This window comes from Mustela putorius, unplaced genomic scaffold (assembly GCF_011764305.1).
Source record: "Mustela putorius furo isolate JIRA1106 unplaced genomic scaffold, ASM1176430v1.1 tig00000083_pilon_pilon_pilon, whole genome shotgun sequence".
In the NCBI taxonomy this organism is placed as follows: domain Eukaryota; kingdom Metazoa; phylum Chordata; class Mammalia; order Carnivora; family Mustelidae; genus Mustela; species Mustela putorius.
This window is the reverse complement of record NW_025421273.1, coordinates 23,174,680-23,190,212: the sequence shown is the minus strand read 5'-3', so window position 1 is coordinate 23,190,212 and position 15,533 is coordinate 23,174,680. Positions and strand designations below refer to the sequence as shown.

Below are 15,533 nucleotides of genomic sequence, written 5' to 3'. Positions count from 1 at the left end.
GATTTTGATGTGACGAATCAGGTCGGATTTTCCTGTGTTTACCAGTTTTGCCCTTAAAACATTTACCTTGGATCTTTAGAATGAAGATCTAATAAAATTGTAGAAGAAAAGTAATGTGTATTTGTCAGGCTTGATGAACCATGTTAAGAAAAACTCCAGGATCTCTGTGGCTTAATAAAATAAGGTTGTTATTTCTTGCCCTCCACCACCCCTCGCCCCAGTCCCGCGTGGGCCTGGGGAAGGACGGATGCGACTCTGCTCTACTTCCTCATTTGGCGACCTCTTCCGGCAGTACCTATGCTGCCGCCTCTGCTCAGAGCTCCCCTGGGGTCCTCTACATCCAACCTGCCAACAACCACAGATGGTGTGTGGATGGTGCAGGAGGTCTTCCAGCCAGGCTGAGAAGTGGTCCAGATTGGTTCTCCCCACACTGGACAGAGCTCGGGCCACTACCCCAGCTCCGTGCAAGATGGAAAGGTGTATTCTGGGAACAGCTGTCCAGTAAGAGAGAACAGTTATGGGCTCTGGTGCTGTGTTTCTCAAAGTGGGTTGCTGCCTGCCCACATCACAGTTAATTGGTGTGGGAGGTGACTGGTAAGAACGCACTTTCCTGGGCCCAAACCAAGATCTACTGAGGCAGAAGAGCTGAGTGTGAGCCCAGGAACCCGCATTTGAAGAAGCTTCCCCAGTCTATGCTTTCAACACTCTCATGTTTAAAATTCACAAGCTAAGAAGGTAGGGGTGAAGTTGTATTGAAGTCAACATAATAAATGCTCCTCCTGTTCTGCTTTCTCTACCTTTGGCATCTTTTCAAAGAAGAATTAAATTAATAACTTGTTGATTTGTAACTCTTGCCCTTTAAACATGTACGCTCTCAGCACGCTGGATGTCAGAATCATTAGTCAATACATCAATACTCTTAAGGAGTCTGTTCACTTAACTAATAAAGCAAAGCCAAGGTTGTTTTTTTCCTCTGTCCTTGGCCAGCCGGATCTGGTGCCCTCTGTGACTGGAAATGTGCAGACTGCCCGGGAAGTGTTGGTGATGGATGATTCCTTTCCTCAAGTAGCTGTGACCCTCAGTATCCTCTTCCTTTTCCTGGTGACCAATCTCTGCAGGGCTTGGCATCCTTATAAGCGTTACACAAAGAACTTCAAATTCGCTGGACTTCAGGGGCGGAGGGCTGTGGCATTGTTCCTGTTTCTCTTATCGTTTGGTTTAATAATTCCAATTTCCTTATATTCCCGTGGGAAACTGGAAGCCTTTTGAAAACTACTGACGGTTGCAAACAGTGTGGGTTGCAGATAGCACTGTTTAGAGAGAACTCACCCAGGGCCAGAGCTGGAGGGCTTTTTGATTCCCACAGATAGGACTGTTTCTATAGTTACACTGGTATCAAACTTGTATTCCTGTCTCCGAATATTTAGGGGAAAAATCCAAAAACCAAAAATGGAAAAAGCGGAATATTACTCAGGATTCAAAAGAGGGAGACTTGAAGACTTTTAGTTCTATTTCTGTATTCCAAATGCGTGAAGATCTTGTAGCCAAGAAAGTGAGCCCATTCTTGTAAAACAATTTTCATGGATTGGTAAGAGCAGCAGGATAAAAGAACTTTTTGTTGAAAACTTATTATGTGGCAGCAACTTAATGTTCTTTATTTCTCATAAAAACCTTGTGAGGAAGGCATCATAGTGCCCATCTTACAGATGGGGTAACTTACAGATGAGGTCTGTGCTGGTTGGGTAGCTTTGACTGAGGTTGGGGGCTGGGGCAACTGTAAAGAAGTCAATTCCAATCAGTTCAATTCTAATAGCTCTTGAGCACCTGTGGAATGTTCACAGAAGGTGCATGGGTTCAGGAGGATGAATCACTCAGGATCTTTCTGGGAGGACAGGAACAGCATTGTGGGCAGAGGGAACAGTATGTGCAAAGAAGGAGTAGCCATGCAGAGTGTGTCTGGGGAATGTGTGCAGTTGCTGTGTAGTGGAAGTATCATGGCAGGGTCTAAAATCATGACTGGAGGTCACACAAGGCTGTCTGCTGAGGTTTTGTAGTCAGTGAGGGAAAAGCTTGCTAGTTTTAAAGCAAGGGTTCAGGGACACTTGGGTGGCTCAGTCGGTTAAGCATCTGCCTTCAGTTCAGTTCAGGTCATGATCCCAGGGTCCTCGGATTGAGTCCTGCATCTGGCTCCTTGCTCAGCAGGAAGCCTGTTTCTCCCCTTGCTTGTGCTCTCTCTCTCTGACAAATACATAAATAAAGTCTTTTTTTTTTTTTTTTTTAAAGCAGGGGTTCAGCATGATATTGCTATGATTAGAAAGAGGGCTGGAATTGATGATAAAGTTGGAAGCGAATGGAGTCACTGGGAAGGAACGAGGATACTTGAGTCACACCTCAGCCTAGGGGAGCTGGAGACTTATTATACATCTTGTCCTTCTTTGAACTTCGGTAGCACTGGCTTTCCCCTGGGGGGATTTTGCCCCCCCCCCCCACAACGCTTTTCAGTATCTGGAGACAGTTTTGCTTATCAAAACCAGAGAGGGGAGAGCTACTGACATCTAATGGGCAGATGTCAGGGATGCTGCTAACTATCAGACAAGGTACAAGATAGTCTTCTACAGCCAAGAATTACCCAGCCCAAAATATCAGTGGTACCATGGTTGAGAACCTTGAGCTACTGTGACTTGAGCAAAACTGGCTGGATTAGGACTGAACGGCACAATCCCCACAATCTTTTTTTTAACCTCTTTTCATCAGCTTAATGAGTCTGTTCTTGCGTTTCCTTATCTATAGATATAAGAAGATACTAGAAAGACTCCAGTGCTCAGACAAAAAATTGGTCTGAACTCTCCAATGATTATTTTTAATAAATATGTTCCTTATAGACTTATTTTCAAGCATGGGGGGAAGTTCTTCATACCTAATGAAGTAAACTACTTGGGAGGAGTAGTTTTAGTTAATATGCCAATTACCTTTTTTTTTTTATTAAATTGATTTATTTATTTTCAGCATAACAGTATTCATTATTTTTTCACCACACCCAGTGCTCCATGCAATCCGTGCCCTCTATAATACCCACCACCTGGTACCCCAACCTCCCACCTCCCCGCCATGCCAATTATCTTTAAGCTCCAGAATCTTTGTTTCAGGAGTAATGCCTTCCTTTTTGGCAAATTATTTTAGACTGATTGATTGATTGATTGATTGATTGATTTTTTGGGGGGGGAGCCATAGTTACACCTCTGGGGTCTTCAGTTTTTCACTGGGTAGATATGGATCCATGTGGTAGAGAACCACAGTGTTGCTGAGATTAGTATATTGCTAAATATGAAATAAATTCACCAACTGTGACTTAGTCCACAGATGTGGACCACTGCCAACATTGCTTCAGCATTATTGAGTCTCTCATTGAATAGGCTGGTCATGAAACAAGTGCTATTTGAATGAGATCATCTTAGAACACTTTGTCAAGGAGCCACAGAGCTCCTTGGGCTCCGTGGATGGGAAAGACCACTAATTTTGTTCAGTCCACCTGTACTTTTACAGACGGACAAAATGGGGATTAGAGATGTGTGAGTTGTCTGGAGTCACGCAGCTGATGGGTGGCAACATTTGGGCCCTATTTATATAGGCACGGATATTTAAAAACAGACCACTTGCACCCTGTTGGCATCCTATATTCATAGATGACTGGGCAGGCTCTTCTTTTTTTTGAGAAGAGGTGGATTAATTAAATAGACACCTTTGGGTCTCCATGCTACTTATTGAACTGAGAGGGTTACACATCTGTTTATACAAGAGCACTACTTTGTTTTCTTTGTGGCAGGGTATCCCTATACCTAAGTGATTAAGGCTTTGAATTGGTCTGGAAGTGCTTTTATAACACATTTTTTTTTTAAAACTCCCATCAGTATCTAATGTTACAGGTAAGTATAGGTAAAGGAACGTGCCTGTGGGGCCGGCAGATAATATTACTTTCCAGGCTACTGAAACCCACCTATCTTTCTCAGTGTTTGTCTCAGCACAAATCCATAGTTAGGAAGATCCGTTTCAGCTAGGTAAAGGCATTGGAGAGTGACATTCTATGTGCATTTTCGTAGTAAAACAAGAGCCATCCGGTCAGAGAGGGCTGGGGCTTTGCATCCTACCTCTATGACCAGGTTACCTCTCTGAGAGGTTTCATCCTCTGTCAAACAGGAATAATAATAATACTTGTCTCAAAGTTGGAGAAGATTATTTTTTAAAAAAATTTTGTAAAGCATTTTGCATCATGCCTGACAAATTATAAAAGCTCAATATATATCATTATTATTTTTTATTATTGCTATCATTATTATTTCGTTATGAAATATGTCATCACATAAGAGGTTTCCCACAAACGCTACTCTTTCTCTCCCTCTCGTGCTTTTTTTTTTTTTTTTTTTTTTTTGAGTAACTCTTCTAGACTGTGTGGCCTAGACAAAGACAACCTCCCCTTTGGGCCTCAGGTTCCTATTTTGAATGAAACAGAGATGCCCACTCCCACCTCTACACCTTCTCTGTAGTCTCTGAGTCTGTGACCCAGGTCCCACTATAGTTAAAGAATCCAAAGTGACAGTGTTGGGGGAAAAAAAGTGACATGACCTACTGAAAAAAGAATGTTTTCTCACCATGTTGATTCCGTTGTGAAGGGTCATCCTTGTAATCAAATAGAAATAATTAGGAGAGGGAAAATAGGAATGAGGCATTGTGGCAGCTTCAGTATTGCCATATTGCTTACGGCTTTCAAAATGCAGTTAGCAGGCTCCTATTAATGGGCACCTAGATGAATCATGCGGGGATGCTACCAGTTTTGACAACGGAAATGGGATCCTTGCTCCACAGAGCCCTTACTCAGGGAACTCAGTTGATCACAAATTGAAGTGGCAAGATGTATCAAGGACGAGTCATTCCTCTCATCTCTAGAGCAGAGTCTGCAGGAGGGCTTCCAAAGACCAGACCACACACCTGTGACTTACTGAGAGTGCAACTGAACCCCTCTTCTTAACTCACTTTTGCCATCTGTAAAATGGGAAATATATTAAACAGTCATGGAGGAAGCAGTATTTTAATGAAATGGCCTGGCCCATCGTAATCTCAAGAAATGCTATGCTGTTATTATTATTATAATGTAGAGGATAAGCCAGGTTCTACCGGCTCCAAGCTCGAAATATTTGATTTCGAGCTTGGAGGTTTGGCTGATCACGTGGCAATAAACACAGTATTCTAATAAATTTTAAAAAATGCCCCAAAGAACATGGGCAAAACAATACGGAAAGCACTGTGTACTGACGCAGTTTGCAGAGTTCAATAAATATTGCATTGGGTCCAGGGTGGAAAAAGGATGTTGCCAAAATAATTGTGATGTGATAGTGTAAAAAAATAAATGCAACAATAGGCCAGTGAGCCGGCCAGCAGGAAGCCCCAACAATACCCCCACCTTTTTCCTGTACCTTACCCGGAGTTCCTTCCAGGAGACACAGATAACCTGCGGGTGATAACGCCGGGACCGGGTTCGGTGCCAGCTGAAAATAGAAGAATTCGTGTCAAATTGTTATCTGATCAGAAAACGGTCTTAGCAAACACCTTTTCCAAACTCTGTTTAAGAACGTCCCTGGTGAGGAAAAGGCCCCTTTCCACCTGCCCGGCCCGCCTGCGCATGGTGACGCGGTGCTGCTCACTCAGATCGTCAACGCAGGCGCACATCCGGCTCGGGGGGGGGGGGGGGGGGGCTTTGCCACAACCTGCGCAGAGCCCCGGGGGAGCGTTCGTGGAAATAGCAGTGCCTTCCCTTTGCAGTGCCTTCCCTTTAGAGAGAGCTCGGTGCTTCCAGGGTGCTTGCTCGTACTTTACTCCAGTTAACTCAGGAGGCAACTCTGGGCTGTTGACTGTGCCCTCCATGACTTCCAGTGGGCTGTGACTTCCCCTTCTGAGCCTCAGTTTCCTCCCCTGTAGAGTGGGAGATCATGATCGTGACACTCTTATTGGGGTCGTTGTGGAGATTCTGGGAGATCAGGCGGAGAAGGTGTGTAGCAGCCTGGCATTACTTGCTATGTTTATACATTACAAGTAATGCCTGGCCTTACTTGCTATCCTTTAATGAAGAAACAATCATGATTAGCCAAAATCCTGTGTGGGTGAGTATTCTCTCCAACTGAGAAGGAAGGAGCCTGAGGCTCATTCCATCAGTAGATGGAGAGGTTGTGCCCTGGGAGCTATTTTCGGTTGGGTTGAGGGGAGAGATGTGAGCAAATGCACATATAAAGATACCATATACTGGATTCAGCTCAGTGATTAGATTTAGCCGAGGAAGGGAAGAGAGAATGAAGGCGCTGGATGGTGATGGTCTGCTCATTTAGATAGAATGATCAGGGACAGCCTCCCAGATGAGGGCACCTTTTAGCAAAGACCTTCATGAAGTGGAAGAATGAGTCTTGCCAGCATCTCAGGGAAAAGCATCTGGGCAGAGGGAATAGCCTGTGCAAAGGTTCTATAGCAGTAGTGTCAGTCCCTCACAGGGAAGGACTGGGCACCCACCCCCTTGGTGCCCAGAGCAGCCTGAGCCAGGACAGCTGTAACAAATGAGGTCAAGTTGAATGAAGTCAAGCTTTGAAGGCCATGGTGAAGATTTATAATTTTATCCAATGGGAAGCCAATAGAAGCTTCAGAGTTTTTTTGGAGGGGGCGGGTCTGAATTGAACTCTGTATAAAGCTTCCCCTGGATCCTGTGGAGGGAACAGTTTGCAGGAAGGCAAGATGGTAGTGGGACCATTGATCTGGAGATTTTTTCAGTTCAGCCAAGTAAGGTGGTGACTTGGTTGGAGGAGCTAGTGGTAGAGGGGTTAGAGATGGTGACAGACTAATAAATAAAAAGGGAGCTTAAAATCTACTTATTCTCAATTCTTATTTTTAAATTTTTAATATTTAAAAAAAAAAGATTTTATTTATTTGACAGAGATCACAAGTAGGTGGCGGGGTGGGGGGAGCAGAGAGCCTGATGCAGGGCTCCATCCCAGGACCATGGGATCATGACCTGGGCCGAAGGCAGAGGCTTTAACCCACTGAATCACCCAGGTACCCCCACTTATTTTCAATTCTTAAAGAATTTCTGGTTTGTCAGGGGGTAGAAGACAGATCTAGGCAATATTAAACTCCATACACTCAGGAGATAATGTTCTCTGGGGATTAAGAAGAGCGGGGATCATTACCGGCCGGCATTGTCAACCAAACTTTAAGGAGAATGTGACACTTCCAGTGTAAACTCGGCAAATTTTAATAGGCAAAGACATGAAGGCAGGAAACCATTTAATTTAAAGAGATCTGTATGAGGAAATACACGAAGCAGAACAAACTTAATGTTTAAAGTCTCTAAATATTTAGGTGGTTCCTAGATTTTGCTATATAAAGTAATGCTTCACCAACATCTGTGTATTAACTATACGGCTTTAGATGAGTTACTTAACTGTTCTGGGCCTCAGTTTTTTCATCTATAAAGTGGAGAAACTTCAGTATTTACCTCATAGGACTCTCATGAGAATTAAATGGGTTAATACATGTAAAGTGATGAGAACATTGCCCAGCACATATTAGATACTATATAGGTGTGAACATCTCTTTAGGGTAGGTGTTTAAGAGCAGAACAACTGAACATAGAGTGTACGCATTTTATTTTTTAGTTTTTATTTAAGTTCCAGTTACTTAACATGCAGTGTAATATTAGTTTGAGGTGTACAATTTAGTGATTCAACACTAATATTCAACACTCAGTGCTTATCACAAGTGCACTTAACACCCATCACCTGTTTCTTATTTTTGTTGTTTATTACAAATGGTATCTTATATAAGTCAGCTTTAAATATAAATAAAGCTTTTTCTTTTAGTCTTCATAACAAAAGTTTGCCAGCCCCATGATACAGCCTAATTGTCCTACAAAATGACTGTAGCAACTTATAATCCCTTAAGCGATCAGAGTATATGTACTCTTACCAGCACTTGGTATTATTAATTTTGAAAATTTTAGCCAAGCTGATGGGTTAAATTAAATTTAATTTGCATTTACTTGGCCAGAAGTTCTCAAAGAGTTGGGTCTCAGGACCCCCTGTCACTCTTAAAAATTTTGAGCACCCCTAAGAGCTTTTGCTTCTGTGGGTAATAGCTATCAAGAGTCACCATATTAGAAATTAAATCTGAGAAATTAAAAAAAAAAGTTGCTACTCATTTAAAAATAGCAGTACCAAACCTATTACATGTTAACATAAATGACATTTTTTTTAATTAAAAAATTATATTTTTGCAAATAAATTAGAAGCTAAGTGAGAAGACTGGCCTTGTTTTGCACATTTGCAAATGTAATGTTTGCTTTATAAAAGATAGATGGAGTCTCATATCAGCTCCTGCATACAATCTGCTGATATGTTGTTTTGGTTGAAGAAAGTCTGTAGAAAATTGGCCTTGTATAGACTTGTGGTTGGAAAAGGAAGGAATATTCTAATAGGCTTTTGAAATCTTCTTTGTTCCTCTACTAAAACTATACAAGTGATAGTTTCTTGAAGATGAGCTTGATTGTGGAATGTGAAACCATATCATTGAGCTTTGCATGCTTTGTAATATTAAAATTCATTAGTCTATCTTGCATTTTGAATGGATCTTTCACCCACTCATGAATTTGAAATACCATGTGTAGGTTATTTGGAAAATATTTGTTCATTGAATTTTGCCAGTCTTCCAAATCTGACATTTTTCATTATGCAAGACCAAAAAAAAAAAAAAAATCATCACATGTGTTAATATTACCACCAGTCTCATCAGAAAAGTCTAAGCATTGGGAAGCTGTCAAGCTTAGAGTGGCAGATACAGGTCTACCATAATTTAATTTTTGCTCGAAAGCTCAAAGTTTATCTTTGGCAACAAATACCGTCAGTTGTTTTCCTTGAAGTGATCAGCTCACTTTGTTCATTTCTGAGAAAATGTCTGCCAAATATACATCTGAATAACTATAGTTTGTCAGTTGTTCTTTCAACTAAAATGGTATTGAAGGAAGTAAGCCACTGATGGAGCGTACAACAATCACACAAATGCTTTTCCTGGAGATAGCATTCATGCTTTTCTCATTTTGTTACACACAATAATAAAAAGGCAAATACTCAATGGTAGAGATAGAATGCAACTTATAATTTTTACTGCTTCATCAAATTTTGTTTTTAACTCCAAATGCATGGTGGTAAAGGATAGAATCACTCCCATATAGTTGGACCAGTGCCGTGATTTGTTCTAAGGCTCCCCAAGTTTGTTTTTTTTCCTCCACTGTTGTGCGCTCTCACTACAAATGTTAACACAGAGAAAAGAGCAAATAACATAAAATTATGATAAAAATAGTTTTCATCTCATGTTTTCCCTGAAATGATTTTGAGGACCATTTAAGACTGCTGCCCTAGACAATACTGAGGTTGAGTATGTTTTTCTCTGTGTTTTCCTCTGGAACCTGGCTATCCATATCTTTTGTCAATTTTTTTATTTGATTGTTTGTTTTTTTCTTACTGATTTTCAGAAATGATGTGTATATTGAGACTAGAGGACTTTGGTACATGTATTGCAGATATTTCTTCACCAGTAGGACCAAAAGCCTAAATAATTATGTGTGTCCATAAAGAGTGAAATATTATATTATGTGGGATAATATAGAATACACTAACCTAGGAAGGTCTAAAAAATATTTAGTGTAAAAAAAAATGGCAAGTTTTAGAAAATGTAGAGTGTATTAACTTATAAATTCCTTTCCCTCATACAGAAGTTTTTTATATAAGTGTGTATATATATAATTGTATAATAGCTACATAAATAACATACACATAAGTGCACATAAATATTATGTATGTAAAATATATATGTATAGGTAATGTTTATAAATGCCTAGGAAAATAAAGAGTATCTTGAAAGATAAACATCCAAATTATAACACAAAATGATGGTAATTCTTTTTTGTCTTTTTCTTTTTTTTTCCTGGAGCTTGATCTCACAACCTTGAGATCAAGACCTGGGCTGAAGAGTCAGTCAACTAACAGAGCCACCGGGGCATCCCAGTAATAATTATTTTAGATGAAGTGAGAGGACCCACAGGGGAGAGTTATATTGATTGTGACTTTTGATTTATTTGATATTTTAATATTTTTATAAGGAGACTATATTTGTGAATTTATTAATTAAAATTAATAACTTTTAAAATTATGGAAACATGACTTCTTAACCTTTCTAGCATAATATCACATAAGGAGTAGGATTCCCCTGTGCAGTAGGAAAAAGTAGAGTGCATACATGCTTGAAAAAATAAAAGTGGTTTTTGGAAACTGAAGGGCTTTTTATCATTTGCACCCTACTGAGAAGTGATGCCTATGGATTCTGTTACGGGGATGTGAGCCACAGTTTTCACTAAACTTAAAGTGACCTTTCTCCCTTTTCCAAATTTTGACCAACTAATATAAATAAGCCTAATTCAATATTTATATGAAATCCCTGGTACAGTAACCACTGTTACTTAAAATATTTGGATCAGTTTGCTGGATTTAAATATTAGTGACTGGCTTTTACACTTCTGTAACCACCTAACTTTATCTTTACCATAAGAAAATAAATAAAGCTAAGTTTTCAGCCCCAAAGGAACCATTTAGAGATTTAAAACAAATGTTACTCTTGTAGTGAGTTCATATAAGAAATGTGATCATAAAACCCTAAAAATAACTAATGTCAAATTAGGAAAAGCTGGAGCAAGTTAATTTCCTAGATATGATGTTCTGAAGTTGTGCATACTTCCTATCTTCCCACAATTCATACCTTATAGAACATGGGATCGGTAATGATCCTTGATATTCATGTAACATCTTTTGTCCAGATGACTCTCCAAGTGCTTTATGGAAGGATTTCCCTCCATGTGGCAGTACCAAGCTCAGCCCATGCCTATAAAAATTTACCACTTCATTGTGCAACAGATGGGTGTGAGGAGGGGAGGAACGTTCCATCCTGTTTATCCCCTCATCTCCGGGAGCTGCATGACTTACCCAGCAGAAGGAACATTTCCTTCCTCCCCAGTCATGGGTAGTACACAGGATACCTTTGCCATTTTTGTTTAAAGGTCTCAGTGCTCTTGGTAAGGGGTGGAGCAGAGAAACTAAAGTGTACTTAGGGTCTGCTCTATGCCAGTCACCCTGATAGGTCCTTCACATGTTTTAGGTCATCACATCTTCATGAAAACCCTGTGAAGTGAAGTTGTTACTGTATCTGATTTCCAGCTTAGGAAATGAGTCCTGCCTGAGATCACAAAGCTCGAATATGACAGAATCAGGATTGTTCCCAACTGTCTTTGGCCTTAGAAATCAAGCAGGGCCATCCCTATCTCTTTCCTGTTCCAGATGGTAATAACAGAGCAGGTGGAGGAACGTTTCTCAGAAGTTTTTTTTTTTTTTTTTTCCCTTTCTCTAGCAGAGGGTGGCGTTCCTGACCACCTGACCTGTTTCTTGTCCTGTTGACATGGTGGCCATTGTCCTCAGCCATGTTGTGGTTGCTAAACTCTTCTTTATTTAGTGGCTCATGCCTCTCAGTTATTGTCAGACTATACCTTGAGCCTGCATCCCATTGTGGCCATTGCTTTATTTCTCTCCTGACCTTTCTAAGCCAGTGTTTTGAAAGGATTGTCCATGCTTGTCTCCACTTCTTTCCCATCTGTTCCCTGTGAAGCCACTGCAGCTTGACTTCCCCTCCCCTCCCGCTGCTGAATCTCTCAGAGGCATCACTCACCTCCATGTTGGCAAACCGAAAGATATGTTTTGTGTTTACTTACTGAGCTTTTCTATTGTGATTGCCATAGTCTCTACTGAGAAACTCAATACTTTTAGTTTTCATGAAACCCTTTTTCAAGTTTTTTCTTCTACTTCCTTGACTATTTTACTGTTCAGATTTTCCTTCCTGCCATCTGTGGTATACTGGGTCTGGCTACTAGATGCTTGTGAAAACCTATTGTTAATTTTTCAGAAACTCTCTGAACTTGTTGATGTCATATTGGTAGCTGGAAATTGGCTATGGTGGAGTATTGACACAAAGAAATTAGCAGTGTTAAAAATCAACCCCCCTTCAATCCCAAGAGCATTAAGCATTCAGCAGCATCCCAACTGCTTCAAACCTTACCCCCCCAATAAAGGAGGGCATTTCCTCTTCTTAACAAGTTCCCCCTCTTGATACAAACTTTCTGGGTGATATCTTTCCCTCCTCAACACACACACACACACACACACACACACACACACACTTACGTTTTGACTGTCACCTGTACCATCCATCACACCCAAGTATCTACCTATAGACCTGTACTCTTGACAGAGTTTCAGACCTGTATATCCAAGCACTTCCTGAAAATGTTCATTTCGATGATGAACAGACATAAGTTCACCAATTCCCAAACTGAACTCACCATCTTGTTCTTTTCCTATGTCCCTTACTTCATTTAATAGCTCCATTATCCACCTTCCTTCCACTCCAGAAATTTGGTATGACATCTCCTCAGCCCTGCTGAGCCCAGGAGGACATTGTTAAAAGGGATTATCATTCTAGGAACTAGCTCTTGGGGTAGTAATGTGAGGGAAGCTGTGATGCTGAGTGAGGGTTTTGTTTCCTTTCCTTTTTGATTCTTAGACTGTTCAAATTTCTCCAGTGTGGGAAATCTGACATCCTTAAGTCCTGCAAAATTTCTGCAGTGAAAACAGCATCCTCCTCTGTGCTCAGGAAAGGGAGGAAATAAGCTCATTTAAATTAAGCATCTACTAGATGCCAAGACTTTTAGAAGCTTTTCCATACATAAGTTTACTTAATTTCTGGATTTTTCTATGACATATATACTACCACAATACTTCCGCATGCAGGAGAAATTGAGCTTCAGCTAAAATAGCTAGCTTGGCTATGGAGCACAGCCAGTAGATGGTAGAGCTGTGATTTGGATAGGCCTATTGGACTCCAAAGCTTATGATCCTTTCATTACCCCATGTGGCCTCTGGCTAGGTGTCTCTATGTGCAGGAAACTACTCACTGGCAGCTTCAATAACAGACTCACAGAAAGGGCCTCTTACCCTCACCCTATGCAGGAGATCCAAAGGCCCTCACTCTTTCTAGTGCTGCCTTTGTGTTCTCCTACATTCAAACCTTAACGCCCTCCAAAGGACCTGTGTAGGATAGCACCTGTTGAAATACCTGGATGAATGGATGCAAGGTTCATTAATATTTTTTGGAGTTTTTAGGCTGAGTGAACTTCACTTTTCTTGAGAACACTGTTTAAGGCACAGTTTTCGCACTTTGTAAAAGCCAGTCCCCAGTGTGGAAGTGCATCCCACGAGGACTAGTTTGTGCACCAGGAGGGATCACATGTAACAGACCGGATGTAAAGCTGCCTTCAAGGTGCTGACTCTCCCGTAGGGGACAGGATCTCCCCCCATTGGTGAAGATGGTCAGAGAGTGACAGGAGAGATAATATGAACAAGAGCTCATGTGGTCTTGATAGTTGCTTTTAATGGCTATGCTTCAGCGAATGTGCTAGTTTTTGATAACGGGGAAATAGTCATGTCATGAAGTGTCCCTTGAGACTCCATTACTCACTGTATTGTTAAATGGCTCCCAATGTGTTAATACATGAATCAGGTCAGAAGGATTTGAAGGAAGTTACACAACTCTCTAGGAACGCTCCCCAATGAGTCACTCGGCTCCTTAGATAGTGTCTTTGTGTTCTCCCTGTGTGGAATTTGGTCATGAAACAGTATATCTAACACGCATTCCATTGGTATTTATTAAACAACTGCTTCATGCTAGGCATAAAAGCAATTTTTGAATGAAGCAATGAACGAGATTGACATAGTCCCTCTCTCATGGAGCTTGCTTTGATCTAAATCAATTAAAAAAATAAGAAAATAACAGGTAGTGACCTAAGTAATAGGAAGAAATAAGAGAAGGAGTGGGGGAGAACCTTTGGGGCTACTTTAGATAGGTAGTTAGAGAGGTCCCCTGAGATGCTGATATTGAGACAAAGACTTCTGTGCAAGAATAAGCCAGCCCCATCAACATCGTGGGAGAAAACATTCTAAGCGCAAGCCAATGGCAAGCACAGAAAGAAAAGGAGAGAGAGCAAATCAGTGTGGCTGAAGCAAACAGCCTGAAATTTGATTTGAGAGACAGTTGGGGACTGGAATTTAGTGGTCCTTGTAGAGCAGGAGAAAGAATTTCCATTTGGGATTGTTGTGGTACTTTGGAAGCCTTTGGAAGGGACAAGTAGGGTAATGGTATGATCTGATTTGCTGTTGATACATCATTCTGGCAGCTAGGCAGACAGTGAATTTCAGGAAATAGGGAAAGAGTGCAGACCGTGGGGGGCTTCTCCAGAGCTGCACTGGAGACAAGATCATGGAGTGGAGGAGGGTGGAGGTGGTGAGGTTGGGGAGACGTGGATGAATTTGCGTTGTATTTTGCTGGTGGACTGCATGTAGGTGGTAAAGGAAAGAGAAGATTCAAATATTCGTCTGCAGTGAATATATGGGTATTGGTGCCATTTACCAAAATGGGGATTAGTCTGATGGAAGCTGGAGAAAGTTCAGGAAGGAAACAATTGCTCTTAAATCTTAGCACACAGCCCTGCAGCCACTGCTAAATTCCTGTGCAAGCTGAGGAGTGTCAGGCTGCCCGCTGCTTTGTTGGCTGTCTGTAAAGGTGAAAAACTCTTCCACATACTAATCTGGGCTTTGCCTTCTTGCAGCTTCCATCCATGTGAACATTCTTGCTTCTCTGAAAACACATGGAACACATCTGCTGTCTCCTGTAGAAAGTTGTGTTAAATAGTTGAATACTGAGATTCTTGACATTGTTTTAACACATTAAAATTTCAGATTAGTTTGGGTAAAAATGCCATTAATTAAATCATCGTGTGTATGACTTACTGACTGTGTAATCCGCATGGAACCATGTTATGTAGCCCCGGTTTTGAATAGAGAGAGAAGTGTGTGTTTTTGTTCTTTTCCTTGTGGAGGATTAAAGGGGAGAATGCTCCTTGTTCTGCCTGGTGGTTGGTTGGAAGATGCTCCCAGCAGTGTCATCACCACCTTGGTTCATCTCACCAGGTCTCTGTTGTTGCACGGTGGTGGTGGTGGTAGTGGGGAGGGTGGTTTCTCTTCACTTGCTGGGTGAGTATTTACTGGACTCTGGTCATGGCCATTTGCACTGTGGTGAATAAGGCTGTGACCTGTGGTCAGCTGGTGGGTACGCTGTCTTTGGCCACTTTCTTGGAAGAAATTTTTAGGAACATTCTTTACCCTTCAAGGCATTATCACTGAGTTCCCCTCATGGGGTGGGGTGACCCGTGATGGGAGCACCCTATTGCTATGCACTCCTAGGCCAGTGCCCAGGAGAACTTTTGCTGGTGGCAGTGATGAGATTATCAGGCAGCTCACAGTCCTAGGAAATGAGGCCATGGGGAGCGACATCCCCTTTTCTTTCTC

The 15,533-nt window shown here is 41.4% G+C and overlaps 1 protein-coding gene across 10 annotated transcripts in view; it reads left to right on the top strand.

Annotated features, from left to right (window-relative positions):
* The window catches only part of LDB2 (LIM domain binding 2), a 373,888-nt gene that overhangs the window by 32,412 nt on the left and 325,943 nt on the right, over nucleotides 1-15,533 (top strand). The gene's annotated exons all lie outside the window — the stretch shown is intronic.